Source organism: Helianthus annuus, chromosome 11, assembly GCF_002127325.2.
Source record: "Helianthus annuus cultivar XRQ/B chromosome 11, HanXRQr2.0-SUNRISE, whole genome shotgun sequence".
Lineage (NCBI taxonomy): Eukaryota > Viridiplantae > Streptophyta > Magnoliopsida > Asterales > Asteraceae > Helianthus > Helianthus annuus.
The window spans coordinates 156,888,211-156,908,245 of NC_035443.2; the positions used below are offsets into that span (position 1 = coordinate 156,888,211).

General features: G+C 37.6%; 1 long non-coding RNA gene across 1 annotated transcript; it reads right to left on the reverse strand.

Annotated features, from left to right (window-relative positions):
- Nucleotides 1-3,304: 3,304 nt before the first annotated feature.
- LOC110881299 lies at nucleotides 3,305-8,026 on the reverse strand. The gene is made up of 3 exons (XR_002559680.2): nucleotides 7,801-8,026; nucleotides 3,791-3,882; nucleotides 3,305-3,332 (listed from the first exon to the last, which is right to left on the reverse strand). It is a non-coding gene; the product is annotated as an uncharacterized LOC110881299 (long non-coding RNA).
- Nucleotides 8,027-20,035: the final 12,009 nt, after the last annotated feature.

The following is a 20,035-nucleotide window of genomic DNA, read 5'->3' on the forward strand; positions in this document are numbered from 1 at the left end:
TGTAAATGATGTTGTTGATGATGATGTATCCCACCGAAAACCCAATTCCCAACGAAAACACCCTGGTGTTTTCGGCCCAAGAGGGATTTCGATCCAAAGGGTTTTCGCCACCTAGGCGATTTCGTCCAACAGGTGTTTTCGGCCCAAAGAGATTTCGCCAAAGCCTTGATTGTCACATGTGATTTCGTGAAGTTATTCAGTAACATTGCTGGTTTATTTAGTTAGTTAGTTTATTAACTTGGTTAAATTATTTATCTTGTTAACTTTGTTAATTCTGTTAAGCTCATAACATTACTAGTTTATTAACTCCGTTAAGTTAGGTTGATTAATTCAGTTAATCAATTAATTTTATTAACTCTATTTACTCAGTTATGATATGTAACTCTGTTAAGAGTGTACCCCTTATTAACTGTGTAACTCTGTTAGCTTAGTAAACCTGTTAAGTTTATTAACACCGCTGAACATGCCAATTATGTTTAAATGTTAACTGGATTATGTTAACTAGATTAGGTATTTTAAGCTTGAATTGCATGATATTGACTTACCGCTTAGATGATACATGATGTTAACTGCCAAGCACACTTTGTGTCATATATTGCATGCGAAACTTTATAAACTTGAACTCACTTAGAATACGTGCCTGAAATAGGACTTGATTGATTTCTGGTGAGCGCATAACTTAGCATACCGAGCAAACCAAGGTGAGTTCACACAGCCAAGGCATGGGATTCCCGGGTGGGAATGGGATTGGATGACTTATTGTATATACTCAGATGATAGAACCTAACGATACGATACGGCTAGACTAGTAACACTTATTGAACTGATCTTCGAACACCTGCCAAGGGTTGGCCGCGATATTATGACTGACTTCGCACACCTGCCTTAGGAAGGCCGCGAACTAAATCTACTAATCTTCGCACACCTGCCTTAGGAAGGCCGCGAACTAAATCTACTAATCTTCGCAAACCTGCCTGGGAGGCCGCGATACGAATAAACCTAGTCTAGAATACTTGGGAAAAACATCCCCTAATATCTTCGCATACCTGCCTGGGAGGCCGCGATGGAAACTAATACGATACATGACATAACGAACGAACATACTACTACTCGCACTATACTATTACTGAACTATTAACTGTGAGCTCGCTCAACTAGTTGTTGACTCTCTGCTGCAAGCCTTGCAGGACCTTAGGTACTTATGGAGCTTGCACAAGGAGGAGCGGGTCGTTGTGGAGCATGGATCGTGGATGCCATGTTAAAACGTTTAAACAATCAAACTTAACATTACTTTGGTTTACATTTACAAACTTTGGATTTTCATTATTACGCTTCCGCTATTGATACTGTGTTTGGTTTAGAACATCAATTGTATTGAATTGGGTTATACAAACTATCTTATTTATATTATGCTATGTTCAATATGATTGATGGCTTGATCCTGGTCATGTCACGCCTCCAAGCGGTGGTACTCCGCGTGTGGATTTTGGGGGTGTGACAGATTTTCCCTCTTACCATATATCTAAAACTAATTGTACATTTTTAAGAGTATATTTCAGAAAACATCCTTTACGCTTGCCAAAATTGCAGGTTCCGTCCTTTATCTTTAGAACTTGCCGAGTACATTCTTTAAGTTTATTTATTTTTTGTTACCGAGTTAGTCCTTTATCACTAACTGAGTTTATTTTAACAATTAAATCCCCTCACATGCCAAACATGTGAGGGTATATTTGTCAATTCCTCTTCAATTCCTATAAAACCAACAGTATTCAACCCACGGAAATAATAACAAAGCGAATACCATAAGATTGTGGTTTGAATGCTGATGTTGGTTTTATAATAATTGGAGAGAAATTGACAAATATACCCTCACACTTTTGGCATGTGAGGGAATTTAACTGTTAGAACAAACTCAGTTAGTGCTAAAGGACTAACTCGGTAACAAAATATAAACGTAGCGGATGTAATGGGCAAGTTTTAAACATAAAGGATGGAACCTGCCATTTTTGGCAAACGTAAATAATGTTTTCCGCATTACCACATTTTACTCTTTTTTAATACCAACCAATCAGACCAGACCCATTTTAACCCATTACCCGACTCGTCCATTTTCCCACCTCTAGTAACAAAGAGTAAATTTTTATGTACAAATATCACTGAGAGAGAACCTGAACTGATGTTGAAATCAGCCGTTAAGTGCGACAAACTAAAGTTTCTAGGGATCTCGCCCAAAAACCTTAACAACAAACGACAGTGCATCAGGATCCACAATCGGTTCATTCACAGTCTTCGCGTTCGCGTTCGATTCTTCGCCAATAAATGAAGCAACAGGCACCTCTGGCATAACCGGATGCCTTTCTAATTGTAGCACACCGATAGCTAATGCACACCTTCTGCATTATAGAATTTATAAAATGTTATGCTGAGCATATAATTATTAATCTATACATACCATATCCACACAAATTAACTTATTTTATGAAGCTAATGTACATTAGTTTTACTGAAAATAAACACATAAAAACTTTTACGACTGGATATGGACTATAGAAGTGCTTAACTATTCAAATATGTATTAGTATCATTACACCTCCAGAAAACCGTGGTACTTAAACTATTTTCAGTATCCTATAAATCCATTAACCATGACTTACATAATGCTTCTATTGATATAGAACATTTTGAGAAATTCCCAAACCACCAAATAACCCAAAATACATCCATTAAAAGCCAAATAAGATGTCTTTAATACAAAAATCAGTATTAACAATAACGAAATTTATGGTAGGATTTCAAGTGTTAACAGACCACTAACGAACCTCTACAGTGTGAGGATTTATAGTCTGCAACACACCATCAATTGCCTTGACTAAAAAATATGTCCTATCAACTGGACCTTTTTAGATAGTCTGCAACACACGATCAATTGCCTTGACTAAAAAATATGTCCTATCAACTGGACCTTTTTAGATGCTTTGGAGTTCTGATCAACCCGTCCTAATGTTCTAGAATTAAAAAAAACAATATTATAAAAGCCTTATAAAACTAAATTAGGAATGACATTCTTTTTTGTGTATTCAGAACAAATGATGAAAAGTTTCTTTTTTGTTAATAAAATTGCCTGTTATATGAACCGAAAAAGAATATAACCATCAAATATCCCAAATAGGCAGACGGTCTGCCCATCGATCTTGCAAGTTTTGACATCAAAGAAGTCTTCCATGGTTGCCCTTTTTCCCCTGAAACTTGAGAAACCACAGATCAATCTTCCATCCTCAAAACTTGCATTTATTTACACCAACTGCACTAATTTGTCATTCCCACCCATGATCCTATTCAACGCAACCAAAACAGATAAGTCGGTATAACAAAACAGGATGTACAAATGCCATATTATGAACTAACTCTTAAAGCATCTCCACACACCTATTTACCTAGGCATCCACATAAAAGTAAATATGATCAAAGTTACAAACATACCAGCTTTCACGTAATCATTATGGCAAGGTAACTGGGTTAGATTACACAAGTGAATTTGCAAATTTATTTTAAGGTTTTTTTCTTTCTAAATAATGGATCAAAAGTAGAAGATGCAACTCAAACGTACACGTTAAAAGAAATTGGACCATTCAAAAAAAATTTTGCTTGCCTAAGCTACAGTAGAATATCAAATTAATAATATGATAACCAACAAAATGACATAAAACTCGTACAAAATAGATTAAAAGGAAAACTTTTCATACCAAGAGATTTAAACAATCAAAACATTAGCAATTAATTATTAACTTACAGTTGCAATTTCAGAGTTGGTAGTCAAGTCTCCATATCTGGCACTCAATGTAAACGTTCACCCAGCAAAAGGGTGGACCAGAAAATTCTAGCCTGAACATAGTTTCATCCTTATTAATTAATAAAAGTTTTGTACTAAAACAATAAAAAAATACAATAAAAGGAATGCTATGTTAGAATGTAAACTTAGCATATATTGTTTATTATTATTATTATTATGTAATATTATAGTTATCATAGGTTATTATTATGTTAGTGGCGGTTATCAAACTAACCGACCGGTATATATATGTAATCTCTGTGAACATTGTTTTTCACTAAGATATTTTCAATATACAATATCCATTTTTTCATGTTTCTCTGTTCCCTGTTCAAACACACACGAGTACGATAACGATGTCTATTATGATGACGGCTTCCGCTAACATGTGGTTATTAGTTATTTATAAACATAATTATGTTTTGTTGTTACTTATACTTAATATTATTACTATATCTACATGTATGAACCGATATGGACAAAGAGGTGTGACGGTTGGTTATCGGTTGGAGTTTGACGGTTTCTCCCGCCAAATTTAAACTGCCAAACAACTGTCTTGACCCAAGCATGTATATAAACTTGTTGCCAGGAACATCCCTTGGCACCAAGACATTCATAATTCCAATTATTGTCTGTCCATTCTTATTCCTATTTACTGTTTAATCATGCCTTCCAATTCGGTCAATAATTCCCTATTTCGTGTCAAACCCCCAAAACCCTGCTGTGATGATGATAAAGATCATCGGCTTCCGCTAACAAGTGGTATCAGAGCCGGTTATGTAAGTGATGATGATCTAAAGCCATCATCAACCATGATGCCATGTATGCATTGGACTGAAGAAAAACATGAAAGAAAATGGATGCAGCGATGTTGTTACTATTGTAACAGACCAGGCCATAAGATTTCTACATGTCAAGAGAAGGAGAAAGATGAAGAAAGTCAGTTACTTCGTCTAGCGGTTAACACGGGTACACGGAAAGATCAAGAAGCAGGAAAAGATATACAATCCGGGCAGAGACAAGAATTTATGGTGATCGGAACCGACGGAGGATACTGGTCAGATATATGGTATGTTAGTAAAACTTACAAACGTCATATCTCTGGTAATATTGACATGTTTAAACCAATGAAAAGTATGTCATGTGTTGAAACGGAGACTGGGGAAAACAATTTCTTTTTTATTAGAAGGATTGGTGTCGTTGATATTATAACAGGGACCGAAAAGGAGGCTCGAATACAAAGTGTGTTTTACACACCAGACATTGATAGAAATGCCTTGAGTCTCGATCAGTTAATGATTCCAGGGATTCACGGTGAAATTCATGGGAGATGTATGTAAATTATTTCCCACTTTCAGTGTTCCTATAAATAATAAAAGGAATGTTCATACTGGTCTGACAAGAGAAGAAGAGATCGGAGAACTTGAAAAGGAATATATGTTCAGTAAGAGTTCCGATCATGAGAAATTCAAATCGGATTTTTTAAATGAATATTTCGAAAACTTGAATGTCTATGCCACCGAACTAGACTGGAACATACTGATCTTACAGACAATGTCCTTTAAGGACTTTCAAGATTGCAAGGCGTTACTGCACATGCTTGAAGATGAAGATTATGTGATCAAGTATAAATACTATCTTGATTCGGCTTTCAACAACATGATAGAATGGTTTATTAAAGAGAAACTGGAAATTCACTCAAGACCATTACTTGCATATGCATCAAACAACCGGAAAGTGGGATTACTGGATCTGTACATGGTGGTAAAAAGAGAAGGAGGTCATCAGAATGGCATGTGGGCCATGATAGCAAAAGATATAGGTTTTGAGTATGAAGACGGTGAATACATGCGCCTGATATACGCTATGTATCTGGATGTACTTGTTACTACAAGTTCAAGGTAACACAAGAGAAGGCACTCGAACAAGAAGAGGTAAAGATGGTGGATCCTAGGCGGAATTTGAGTGAAGGAGATAAGGATGCTATGAGTAGTGCAGATCAAACAGAAGCTGCTGAATGTTCAAGGAGTACAGGGGCAAAATGAGTGGATACTGAACAATATGCATTATATGCAGATCATGCAGGATTAGTCGGAAGATCATGCAGGAATGGCCGGAGATTCATGCAGGCAGCCGGGAGGAAATCAGGATATAATAGGGGATCATTATGCATACTATGGTGGAAATGATTGGCATGGACAAAAGAGACTACAACAACAAAAGAAATTCGATTTTTCAAGGGCAATGAAGGCTGTAAATGAAGCAAATTTCAGCGTCACCAAGAACTCCCGTAAATGTAATTATGTTTAGGGGAGAGTATTAGTTATTTATAATCATAATTATGTTTTGTTGTTACTTATACTTAATATTATTACTATATCTACATGTATGAACCCATATGGACAAAGAGGTGTGATGGTTGGTTATCGGTTGGAGTTTGACGGTTTCTCCCGCCAAATTTAAACTGCCAAACAACTGTCATGACCCAAGCATGTATATAAACTTGTTGCCGGGAACATCCCTTGGCACCAAGACATTCATAATTCCAATTATTCTCTGTCCATTCTTATTCCTATTTACTGTTTAATCATGCCTTCCAATTCCGTCAATAATTCCCTATTTCGTGTCAAACCCCCAAAACCTTGTTGTGGTGATGATAAAGATCATCGGCTTCCTCTAACAGTGGTATCAGAGCGTATGGTTAGAAAACGAAGAATTAGGAACAAAATTACATGATCCTGGGAAGATACGGATGAAGAAGATGAAAAACAAACACGAGAAGAGGCGAGAAACAAATAGCGATTCAGATTATATGAGTCCCCGATTACGCGCGATTGCAATCTTGAAACAAGAGATTGCAATAATGGAATTGCAATACGAAATTGCTTTACTGGAATATGAATCGGGACATCACGAAGATAACGAAGGTGCAGGCGAAGTAAAAACACGAAAAGAAGATAATTCAATGTTACAAGAAATTGAATTCGAGAAACGGGATAAAGAAGAAGACAATCCTGAAAGAGATGAGATGGCCTGTGAAGAAGTTCTGAATAACAAGGATAAGATACAACAAGAGGAGGACGGTTATTACGATAGAAAAGACGAAGGTCACAACCGGAACCGATCACCGGAAATGGTGACGAAAATAGTCGAAAGAAATCATGATATTTTATTCTTCAAGAATCATATGAGGAGACAGAAACACATGATTAAGAATGAATCATGGATTGAAAAGAAGAAATCAATAGTGTCGGATGATTATATGGGGAATCGAGAAAGAAAGAAAAGAACAGTACATTTAGTGACACAAATTAGCGACCAAGAAAGGATAGTTGTAGCGACAGAAAAAAGAATGTTAGCAACAAAAAGGAAATTACAATTGACAACAGTTGTTAAAACGAAGAAAAGAAGGATGCAGGAATGGCGAGAACAATTATTAACGACTGTCTGTAACAAAAGAAGAAAGATAGTGACAGATGACAGATTAGTGACAAAACGATTTAGCGGCACTGAAATGGCATTAACGACGGTTAAAAGGACTTTCAGTGACAAAATGGGAAATGAAAATTTCAGAACTACCTTACTCGGCATCACGAAACAAATCAAGGTGGATCTATGGACGCATCATGACAAGTTTAAAGAAAAATGCGTTTATCATGAAAGCCGACGTGACGAGCCATTACCGATGCTAAGTTTAGGGGATGGTGTTAGAATGTAAACTTAGCATATATTGTTTATTATTATTATTATGTAATATTATTGTTATCATAGGTTATTATTATGTTAGTGGCGGTTATCAAACTAACCGACAGGTATATATATGTAATCTCTGTGAACATTATTTTTCACTAAGATATTTTCAATATACAATATCCATTTTTTTCATGTTTCTCTGTTCCCTGTTCAAACACACACGAGTACGATAACGATGTCGATTATGATGACGGCTTCCGCTAACATGCTATAGCAACCTGGTTTTCATGGGAAGCCAAAATGGAGCACCATCAATGTACACTGCACACTTAACATAAAGCTTTTTGTCATTGACACCATTACCTATATCCACTGCATATTATAACAAACACATGATATAAAATAAGTTATGGAATTGTTCAGAATTCATTTCCTTGTGCCTAGTAAATAACATGATGGAAGCATATTATGATTATGACTACATCATTTCCCATATTGATCGAAATATGCTCCATGTCCATTAGTTTCAAAATCCTCTGTAACGAAAATAAAAGCATGAAGGAGTGCTTGAAAACATGTTTCCACCAGATGCATTTGATTGACCAACACAAGCTAGAGTACTCTGTTAGAAATGGAGCAGCCTGTACATGTACAAAAGCTGATGTTGTTGAAAACCAATTGACTTCGCCAATTATAACTACTATCTATCACTTCGATATTCATTTGTCTTTCATATGTCAAGCATGTTCATTCAAACAACAAATAGCCAACCAAAGCCTAATGACAGTGGCACGTTAGATTTATGTAACTAAATTTCAAGTTAGAAAAGTGAAGTACTTACCTTTACGTTGGTTGTTTAGATAGAGTTGTTGCCAGAACCAAACTTTTTGGAATAACTGCAATAGTGAATGGTAACCCAGTGGTAAAGTGCCACACAATTTCAAAAATGGTAAGATTAGATACCACCTATACAGCTAGTTTGCTTAAACACTTTTGAACTATCTTCAATTAAATCGGCTAACTATGATGCTAACCAGTTTGATGGGCAATCAAATTGGGGGTTAAACCAAATTAAAAGAAGAAAACAAAACTACATGAAATGGTGTTAAGTCACCTGACTCACCTCATCTTAATCATCCCATTGCCTTTGATTAGTTTTTTTATACAAAATATAATAATAATTCTAATACCAAGACCAGGTGGAACCACAGTAAGATTACGATAAGCAAAACCCTAATAGGAACAAAAGCCAAAATCGGAGCTCAAATCTATAGTATATATGAACAAAATCTAATTTCTTAAAAAAATGATGATAAATGATGCAAAACCAGAAACAAATACACCTAATATATTCCTAAATCCTAATAACAATGATGCAAACTCTATGCACATAATCGAAGCAAAATTAGAATAGAAACAAAGATCAAATCGAACCGAACAAAAGGAAAACATACCTGGATTTAATTGGTAAAGTAGATAAAATCCTGGATCATTTATGCGCTGGTGGAACCCTAGCCGTCGACCTTTCATTGTGGCGTTTTACCACCACCTTCCTCAGACCAGGAGAAACCCTAAACTTTACATTGATTTTTGATGAAACATACTTGTAATGAATCATATTGATTTTCGATGAAACATACCTGGAGATTTGGATTTTCACCATAGCTCTGATCCGGTTCGCCGGAGATTCATATTTTCGCCGGAGTTCGATTTCTGGAATTTCTCTCACTACAAATCCTTACTTTCACTCTCTAAAACAAAAGGCGAAGATGAACAGACGAAGATTCGTAGCGTCCAAGGGGGAGTTTGTTGATACACTTTGTGTGGACGCGACTCGGCTCGGTTCGACTCGGCTCAGTTCAACTTGGTTTTGACTCGGTTAGGTCCGGCTCAAGCCCGACGTCACGACATTTCTCCGTCGTGCGCCCCAGAGTTCGACACGCGAAGCACGGAGCGCCGCAAATCCATTCCCGTTTACATATCACCATGACATCATCATTGTGATGTCATGGTGATGTCACAAGTTTTGTCCTATGTTGAATATTGGTGAAAGATTGTAACAGGAACAAAATCTGGGCCGTGATTATTCAACATTGGGCCGTAATATTGTGATAGGCTTTGACTTATGTCTGGGCTTATCTACAACTCGACGAAACAAGAAACAAGAATTAGAATTTAATATGTATGTTGACGAAACAGAATGTGTTTCGTCGACTTTAGTGTTTCGTCGTGCCTTTATGCGTTTCGTCGTAGTCTAGTCTGTGTCTAGTATAAATACCCCTCTCAGTTTTTCACACAGAAACTGATGAGAAACCTGTGAGACTTAGTGAAACTCTGGAAACATTGTTTGTATATGTTTGTGGTTGTACTCATCCCTAATCAATAGATATTGAATCTTTTGGTTACACGTGTTCTTATTTTCACTTTGTTTCGTTTGCACCGTCACGAGGATTCCGCACCCGTTACCGTGTTCTTGATAAACAAGGATAGGTTTACGTAATCGATCCACCGGAAAAACGGGACCTACAATTTGGCTCTAATCCTTGTTTAAAACCAAACAAGTTTGAGTTTTTATCAAGTCGTTTTTTGTGATTTTTCAGATTTTGTTCTTTAAAAATTTATATATTTTCTGGAAAAAGTCACTAAAATCAGTGTTTATCTTGTTGTTTTGCTAAACGTTTGTTCAAAAACCTTGTTTGTTTGAATGTTTACATGTTACTAATGGGTTTTTGTTGAAAGTTTTAAGCAAAATGGTGTTCGGAAATTTATCAGTTCATCAGATCTTCAAGAGGTTCAAGAGTGTTCTTCAAAATATCAACTTTTTGATCTTTTAAAAATTTACTGTGAAAGTTGTTGAATTAGAAATCATATCAGTTTGAATATTGGGTTTGAAAAGTATGATGGATACAGTGAAAGTTTGAAAATTGTGTCCTCTTTGTCAGTAAGAGATAAGGCTTGTTGAAAATATCTCACCAGATGTTATCCCAAAATTCAGTTTCGTCGGACCTTTCCAACATACCTGTTTCGTCATATATCACAAGTCAAACAATCAGATCGGTCAAACATTACGGCTCCATTATTTAAATCACCAATCAGTTTCGTCATATGCAAACAAGCATAATCTGTTTCGTTGTGTTTCATTAATTGGGCTTCACATACTTTGGGCTTCGCATTTTATTGGGCTTCACACTTAATCAAAACTGATTTGGGCTTCAAGTGTTTCATCGACATCTAGTTCACATTCTGTTTCGTCGAGTGTGATCAGACATCATCTGTTTGGTCGACAACACTCATCAAACATCAGTTTCGTCGCACCAGTTATCATAATCTGTTTGGTCGATAGGGTCTCACATGTGTTTCGTCGACCTTTGTTCAGCATCAGTTTCGTCGAATACAAGTATAAACCAGTTTCGTCGGATACAAACACAAAACAGTTTCGTCACACAATATTCAATTCCCGTTTCGTCGACTTCACATATCAATCTATTTCGTCGTATCAAGTTATCCAACCAGTTTCGTCGCTCTTTAACCAGACATCTGTTTCGTCAAACACAGAATTCATCACCCATTGAAACTATATCACATATGAAATATTACAACCATCAGACAAAATTCATTACCTTCTGATCTGGCAGGTTCTCTCTGATCGATTAAGGGTCTAGATTGAATCAAAAGTGATGTCGACTGGTTGTTTGTGTACGGAAGAAGAGGTGAAAGGAACTAAAGAACGGTCTGCAATTTTGACTTTTTGTTTGGCAGCTAGGTCTATATCTGTTTGGGCCCATTTGTTTAATTTTTCGTAAAAAAAAAAAAAAAATTGGGCCAGCAAATTACACTTCATTTCACAAATCATCAGGATCTCTTATTGGGCCTATCCTTTTCAAAGTTTATTTCTCATTAGTGGTGGGCTTGTTTAATTATTTTCGTAGACTTGCTTGAAAGGTATACATCTTGGGCTGGTAATTAATTAACCAACAGGTTAGTTATCAAATAGATGTTTCGTTGTTTGGGCCTCTATTTCACGAAACGCTATTTCTCATGGGACAAGTTGTTCGTGAACATTTTTCTTTCTTTTTTCGTGAATTGCAAAGTGCGGGTCGGGTATTCGCGAAGTTTAGTTGAATCGCGCTTATAAATATCACGGTTTCATCAAAAAAAAGGGGGGGATTTTTTTTTCACTTCTATACACCAATCATGAGTTGCACAAGTCCGTGGGATTGGAGTACGGACCCACGACCAGCTCAAAATCAGACTTCGATGGCCGAATATTTAGCGAATTCCATACCTCGACTCCCTCCACATCAGACTTCAATGGCCGCATATTTTATGAATTCCATTCCTCAATCCCAACCTCAACCTCAAGTTTCCACAACACAACCTCCATTCAATCCAAGTGTCGATGGTGGTCCGGCCATACAGTTGGGAAACAGTGATCAAACAAGAACTGCGTTTTACGCTGAAATTGTCAAGAATGTCAATGATGGTGAATCTTCGGGAAATGATGACAGTTCAGGATATAGTGGCAGTACTGATGAAGATGGCTCAGGTGTGAGTGATTACAGTTCAGAATCGGAAGTGAAGGAGGGAATGGGTTCTGAAGCTGATAATTTGTCGAATGATGCTAACGAGAAATCTGACTTGAACAAGAAAGCTGATGTTACATCAGAAGAAATGGAGAAGATTCTCACTAAAGATGGATCTTTTTCTTGTCAAACTGCCTTTATGGCAAATGTCTCAGACTCTACGAGTCTGGTAAAATCTGAAACTCCTAGCATCTGTAGTGATTGTGCTGATATGAAACTTGAATGTGCTGAATTGAAACGTGAATCTGAAATGGTTCATAGTCACAATCAGAGTTTGGTTATTGAACTGTCAAAATGCAAAGAGGAAAATATGGCTTTAGTTCGAAACGAAAAGGAATTTAAATCTGTAATTGAAACCTTAAAGAAAAGCGTTTCCGAAGTAAACAAAGTTGTTTATCATAAACAAGTTAGTATTAACGAATACATTAACATTGTTGAGGAAACCAAAACGGAACTAGCCATTGCCAAATGCGAGCATGATGCTATCAAGCAAAAATTGAAGAGTTATTCTAACTCCTGATTTGTGCTTGATCACATCATAGACGTTCAAAAACTAAATGGTAACGTGAAAGGCGTTGGGTATAAGTCGTGTCCGCCTCCTTTGAGACATAACTATACCAAGATGCCCGATGAAGAGGATATGCCTCGGTATGAACCCAGTGTGCCTCTTGATTATGAGGAAGTTACTACTGGCCTAGGGTTCAAACCGGACAGTTCATCGGAGGGCTCATCTGATAACAAAGAAAAGTCGTCATGCGCTTCAAATCAAAGTCCTCCAACTATTGAGGACTATGATTCTTCAGATGATGAATCAGATGTGAGTGACCAGGATGAATCACTTGATGAGACGAAAGAAGTAGAAATTCCAATTGAGAATCATATTCTTTGTGATCCTCCTACTCCTGCCGTGCAACCTGTTGCCAAGCAAGTGATAAATCTTGTCAAGGATGTCAAAGATGACAAGTAATGTGTGTCTGCTGTTAAGAGCAATAACTTGTTGTATACTTTGGTCGGTGATAGTAAAATTTATTCAGACAAAGATTTTCCAATCAAAAACATCAATCAATCTTTGATTAACAAAGTGTTTGAAGATACTACAAACCAGTTTTTGGGAAAGACAATTTCGGGAGTTACTGTAACTCAATGTGATCCAATTCCAAAAGCTGAAATCAGAAAACAATTTGGAAAACAGAAATCACCGACAATGCAACAACCAATTGCTTTTAAGGGTAAACAACAACAACGAGCTTCAAAGCCAAAGGCTAAGGTTGAATCAAAAGGAGCTCGTTACAAGAAGAAAGCAAAAGATGTTAAATTTGTAGCATCAAATGGTACGGATAAAATTGAGACTCTTGAAAACAAATCAAACACTGATTTTGTACAACAAGTCAAGATTTTGAAACGTAATAGCGATAACAATTACACCCAACACACAAACGGGTGTGATGAAAGAGCAAGTACCTCAGGTTCTACAGGTTCGACATCTGCTAGTCGATCAAATTCTCCTAAGTTTGTTGAAAGGAGAAGGTCTTTTAAATGTGGGAAGTTTGGGCACATCATTAAAGACTGCACAAACTCGCCCAAACCAAATTTTGTTGAAAGAACCCCTTCTGAACAAGGTCACTCACAACGTCGTCCTGTTTCTCCAAAACATGATAAAAGAACTGTTAAGGAACAAGAAAAGAAACAACGACGTCATAACATCAAAGCTGTTGAAAAGGCTTTAAAATCTGAAGTCAAAACGGTCAAAAGGGAACCAAGTTCTTCACAACCATTAAAACCAGAAGTTTCAAAATCTGTTTATAAGAATCAAACTGGTAAACAAAAACAAACTTGGAAACCTAAAATGGGTGAAAGTTCAGGGGGAGATGTTGTGTTTGAAAATCTTCAAGAAATTGAAATTACATTTCTTGATTCTAAGGGGCAACCCAAGTCTATGAAGGCTTGGGTCCCCATCTCCAACTAATCTCGGAGTGAGTGTGCAGGAAGTTCCAGGAGGAACCATCGATAGTCGTAAGATTGTTGATAGTGGAGCGTCCTTGCACAAGATAGGCGACAGAAGAAATTGTTGCCTTTGATGGAGAGAAAAAGAAAGGGGAAACAGAGTTGTCTGTTGAAGAGATTGAAAAGCTTCGACAAAATGAAAATCATTTCAAAGTTTGATTGTTAAAGGCTTTGATCGGGTCCCCGGGATAGATTCAATCAAAATGTATGCACCTGCAGCACGTCTGAAGTTCACAATTAACAAGATGAACGTGCGGTGTACATTTCTTCGCGGTGTGATTGAAGAAAATGTGTTTGTTGAACAAACCAACCAGGTGTACGGATGCCTTGGCGTGGATTGAACAACCACACACTACTTTTCAAAGAGAAAGTCAAAGACCTTCGCTGGTGCAATGTGGAAGACCAGCTGGACCCAAAGGTTTATGATCTTGTTGCTGTGAAGAGATTTCTCAGTAACTACAAAAATCGGCTTTGAAGTCCACACCGGGTGGATATCCAGTTAAGGAGAGCGCTCAGATTCCTACCATTGCACGAAGAAGTTGCAGGATTACGGTTTTAAATTTCTAATCTCTCCTATACTTGTCGATGTTTAAGCTGCTTTATGAACTATTATCATCTCGTACAACAAACTTTGACCTGACACGTTGAACTCGAATATCACCTCACACGTGATTGTTTCACTATGAAACTCGTCAATGTTGTCATGGTCCACACCGATTACCAACATGCCAACTGATTTTTCCAAAATTTGATAAATCAATTCTGGTTAAAATTAATTTTGGTAAACGGCATTAAGGTAAAACATGAGTTAACCGACATCGGAAAATCATTTTTGTAAATATTTGTTTGTGTTTTCTTAATTTATCATAGTTTGTTGATTTTAGGGGAGTAAATCCAAATTTTAAAAATCCAAAAACATCGAAAAATTTCAAAAACGCAAAAACAATAGAAAAACAAAAATGAGTTTTGTGGCGAGAAAAAGAGAAAATGATAGTAGAATATAGAAAAATGAAGTTAAGCAAGCGGCCCTTTCGCGACTAAAACTGCCGGTACGCTTCTGTTTAAATATCTTTAAACTGAACTTAAAATGCAAAACGATAAGCAGCTCTATATAAGATGTATCGGTAGGCTCACAATCATTTTAAAGTGTGCAGGGTGATATAAATCCTTAGTCGACTGAAGACCGGGTGGGAACCGCTCATTGGCATATGGTCTTAGTACCGAAATTTCGTTTGAGAGATTGTCGAGGTTCTGAGATATTCGGTCTTTATGCTGCTTATCATCTGGGTATCATGGTTGTATCTTTTACCGAAAAATAACGGGGACGCAAGTCTAGATCTTCCATGATACCATACATATGTGTACATACTGCATACGACCTCAATAAGTGATCAACAATCACATGTCCAAACAAATAAGTGATAAAATATCACATTTATCCAGGAGTCAAGTTCGTCTCTTTGCTGTACGAAAGTACTGACCTGTTCACGGACTTGCTCCTGTGCCCTCATGCATCGAAAATCAAGTTCCTCATTAATAAGTGATTCTATCACATAGGGCTTGTTTTCAATCAAAATAAGTGAGAATCTCACATCATATACGGTCAAACAAATGATAATCTGTATACTCACCGGTAAGATGAACCCTCGTGCATACCTTGATACGGGAATGTGTCGTGATGTGGATGAGCACCGGTCGGTAAGTATAAATCATACCTTAACGTATCCCCTTGCCATGATTACATCTGATAAGTTGAGCTTAAGTGGACTACAATACCGATAATCGTTATAGGATGCTTATCTAAAATGTTAACTAATTGAACAAAAAGAGAATTTTGGCGTGACCATACACTGATATGATTCTCTTACCCTCGAAACTCGCAAAAAGATTGTTTGTATATATTTATTTAATTATTGTTTTCCGTCTTTACATTTCAAAAATGAAAAATACCAAAAAGATTTTAGTTGTGTTTTAATATAAACTTTATAAAATCCAAAAAGATTTTGCTTCTAGTTTATTTTTGATTGACCGATGTTGGAACTCGAGTCTATCCTACCCAAAATCCTGATCGTAAGCCGGAAAAAAATTGCACCTTCATAATCTGTCGAAGTTAACAAGTTTTGAAAGTTAAAGGATTAAATCTGAACATTTTCTAAACTTTCAAACTGTTGTCGGTAGGTGTTTGATTAAGATTTGATCTCACATGTGTCGTTTGTTTATGGAAACTATATTCCAAGCAGTTGTTCTCATTATGCGTTTAGATTTCTTGCATGTGCAGATGCTAAAGGCGAGGAGAGCATGTTCGATGGCAAGCTTTGGAATGAAGACAAGACATAGAGGCACTCAAAGGATAAAGATGATCGAGTTGCCGATGACCCTTCATCAACACCACAAGGATTTGAAGAATTGACAAGTCAAAAGATTCACAAGCATGACTCAAAGGATAGTTCATTCTAAGGGGGAGTTTGTTAACACACTTCCTAAATAAAAAGGGGAGTTTGTTGATACACTTTCTTCTTACGACGCGTGAAGACTTTCAAGATCCTCCGACATGAAAGACACAGAAGACGAACAATCACAGAAGACGAACCATCACGAGTAGCGTCCAAGGGGGAGTTTGTTGATACACTTTGTGTGGACGCGACTCGGCTCGGTTCGACTCGGCTCAGTTCGACTTGGTTTTGACTCGGTTAGGTCCGGCTCAAGCCCGACGTCACGACATTCCTCCGTCGTGCGCCCCAGAGTTCGACACGAGAAGCACGGAGCGCCGCAAATCCATTCCCGTTTACACATCACCATGACATCATCATTGTGATGTCATGGTGATGTCACAACTTTTGTCCTATGTTGAATATTGGTGAAAGATTATAACAGGAACAAAATCTGGGTCGTGATTATTCAACATTGGTCCGTAATATTGTGATGGGCTTTGACTTATGTCTGGGCTTATCTACAACTCGACGAAACGAGAAACAAGAATTAGAATTTAATATGTATGTCGACGAAACAGAATGTGTTTCGTCGACTTTAGTGTTTCGTTGTGCCTTTATGCGTTTCGTCGTAGTCTAGTCTGTGTCTAGTATAGTATAAATACCCCTCTCAGTTTCTGTGTGAAACTGATGAGAAACCTGTGAGACTTAGTGAAACTCTGGAAACATTGTTTGTATATGTTTGTGGTTGTACTCATCCCTAATCAATAGATATTGAATCTTTTGGTTACGCGTGTTCTTATTTTACACTTTGTTTGGTTTGCACCGTCACGAGGATTCCGCACCCGTTACCGTGTTCTTGATAAACAAGGATAGGTTTACGTTATCGATCCACCGGAAAAACGGGACCTACAATTGGTATCAAGTGGTATCAGAGCCTTGGCTCTTCTCCTTGTTAAAACCGAGGTGTTCTTGTTTGTTTTTCGGGTTTGACAAGTTTACTTTTTCTGGAAAAACATCTTAAAATCGGGTTTATCTTGTGTTTTTGCTTTATGTTTTGCTAAAAACCGTGTTATTCTCATGCTCACATGTTAGTTTTTGGTTTTTATTAAACATTTTAGCAAACCCGGGTTTCGGAAGTTTGTGAGTTCACCGGAAAACTCATATTTCTGGGTTGTGTTCTTCATACCTTCAAGTTGTTCTTCATAAAAACAACTTTTTGATCCTTAGAAATTATTTGTGAAAAGTGTTTGTGTATTGGAAGTTGAAATTGATTATAATATTCAAACCATACTTGTTTGGTAAAATGGGTATGACCTTAGCCGAAAGTGTGGCGTGTTGTGTCAGTGGATAAGACTGAACCAAAAAGTCACCAACTTTTCACCAACCCATTTACCTTTTCGGCGAAACAGACTTTCAACGAAACACTTTTTGGTGAAACAAACTTCAGTTTCGTCATAAGCACTGTCAACGAAACAGAATTCATTTTCGGCGAAACAAGTTTCTTTTTCGTCAAATATTGGGCTATTGTTCTTGGGCTGTTACGTCAAGTTAAAAGCCCAAAAGCCTTTCTAGTTTCGTCAACTAGGTTGGGCCCCTTTGTTTCGTCAATTGTAAAGGCCCAAGTTAAAATTCTATTTCGCCGATAATTTAGGCCCATATATAAAACTTTTGTTTCGCCGTTGATTTTTCAAGAGGGATGCTTGTTTCGTCGTTTAGTGATTTGGGACTTTGTTTCGTTGAGTGGGCCTGTTTCAATTAGAAGGCCCAAAGTGATTTTTCTGCTTCGTCAAACCCATATTCACAAAACCTGTGTTTCGCCGAACAATTTTAGTGGGCCTGTTTCATCTAGGAGCCCAAAAGTGACCAAAATCTGTTTCGTAAAAAATAACAAAGTCTAAGTCTGTTTCGTGGAATTTTAGTTTTGTCGAAACACTTATAATTTTTTTTAACAGAAGGTTTGCATTTGTGATTTAACAGTTTGATTTAAGTGTGATTTTCAGGCATTCACTTTTCTCTATCAAACATGAATCCAAGTTGGTGGGGAACTCCGTCTCCGGATGAGGGAAAGTACCGGAATACTAGTTTATCTCCTTCATGGGCCGAATCTCCCGTATCCACTTCTTCGCAAACAAACACTATCTCAACCGGTCAATGGGCTTTCGTATCAAATCAGACGCCCAGTATTCAAAGCATTTTATTGAGCGAGAGCGAAACCGAAAGTTTGAATCGACCTCCAAAGTTGATGCATTTAAATGAATATCCGGGATGGGTTGATAGGTTCTACACATACGTGCTGGGACAAAACACAGTGTTGTGGTTACGTTTCACCACAGATTTCGATCAAACAATAGAGGTTGCTGCTTCATCTGCTGCTACGTTTGCCGATCTTCCTGAAGATCAGAAAAAGACGTATGATCTGGAAAAGAAAGCATACGCCATTCTTACTCAGGCATTAGGCAAAGATATTTACCATCAGTTTGTCAGTTTCATGACAACGAAGAAATTGTGGGATGCGTTGAAAACCAGAGGGGTAGGTAATGAAGCAACCCGTCAATTGCGACACGATCTACTCAAGAAAGAATTTCGATGGCTTCACGTGTATGGATAAGGAATCGTTGGGAGACATGACAAGCCGGTTCTATCACTTGCTTACTGAGTTGGGTAATTTTGGGGTTGTGACGACTCCAGTAGAGGTGGTGAAGAAGTTTGCAGATGCGTTGCCACCCCAGTGGAATAGTTTCTTGGAAATTCTGAAATACAACAGGGTTTTGGCTACTACCATCATCAACACCACAAGGATCTCAAGTACTAATGATCAAGTCATTCACGAGCATAACTCAAGGAGGAGCTTATGTTAAGGGGGAGTTTGTCAACACACTTCCTACATGAAACGGGGAGTTTGTTGATACACTTTCTGCTTTCAAGACGTGAAGACATTGAAGATCCTCCGACATAGAAGACATGAAAGGCGAATCTTGCGAGTAGCGTCCAAGGGGGAGTTTGTTGATACATGTTTGTGGACGCGACTCGATGCGACATGATTCGATCAAGTACACGACTTTCCTCCGTCACGTGCAAGATCAACAAATCATGGGCCCAAGATGCATAAAGGACTTGAATTAGTCTTTGGGCTGAATCTGTTCGGCGAAACAAGGCATGGGCTAAAGCTGTTTGATGAAAGAGAATTGGGCCCAAGCCGATAATTGGCGAAACGCATGAAAGTCGGCGAAACACACATGTTTCCTCGACTTGATTCAGTTTCGTCGACCAAGTTCCATCTGATTCATCGATGTTGGTCTGTTTGGCCAAGTCCATTCTGTTTCGTGATGTGTGGTGCTATAAATAGTCAGTCTTAACACAGAAGACAAAAGAGAGAGCACATAGCTGAGAGCACAGAACACACACACTGTGAGAGAGTTTGCAGAGTAAATTTGTAAACATTGAGCTTGTAACTGAACCTTTCATACGTATTAATACAGAGTTGTTAATCGGTG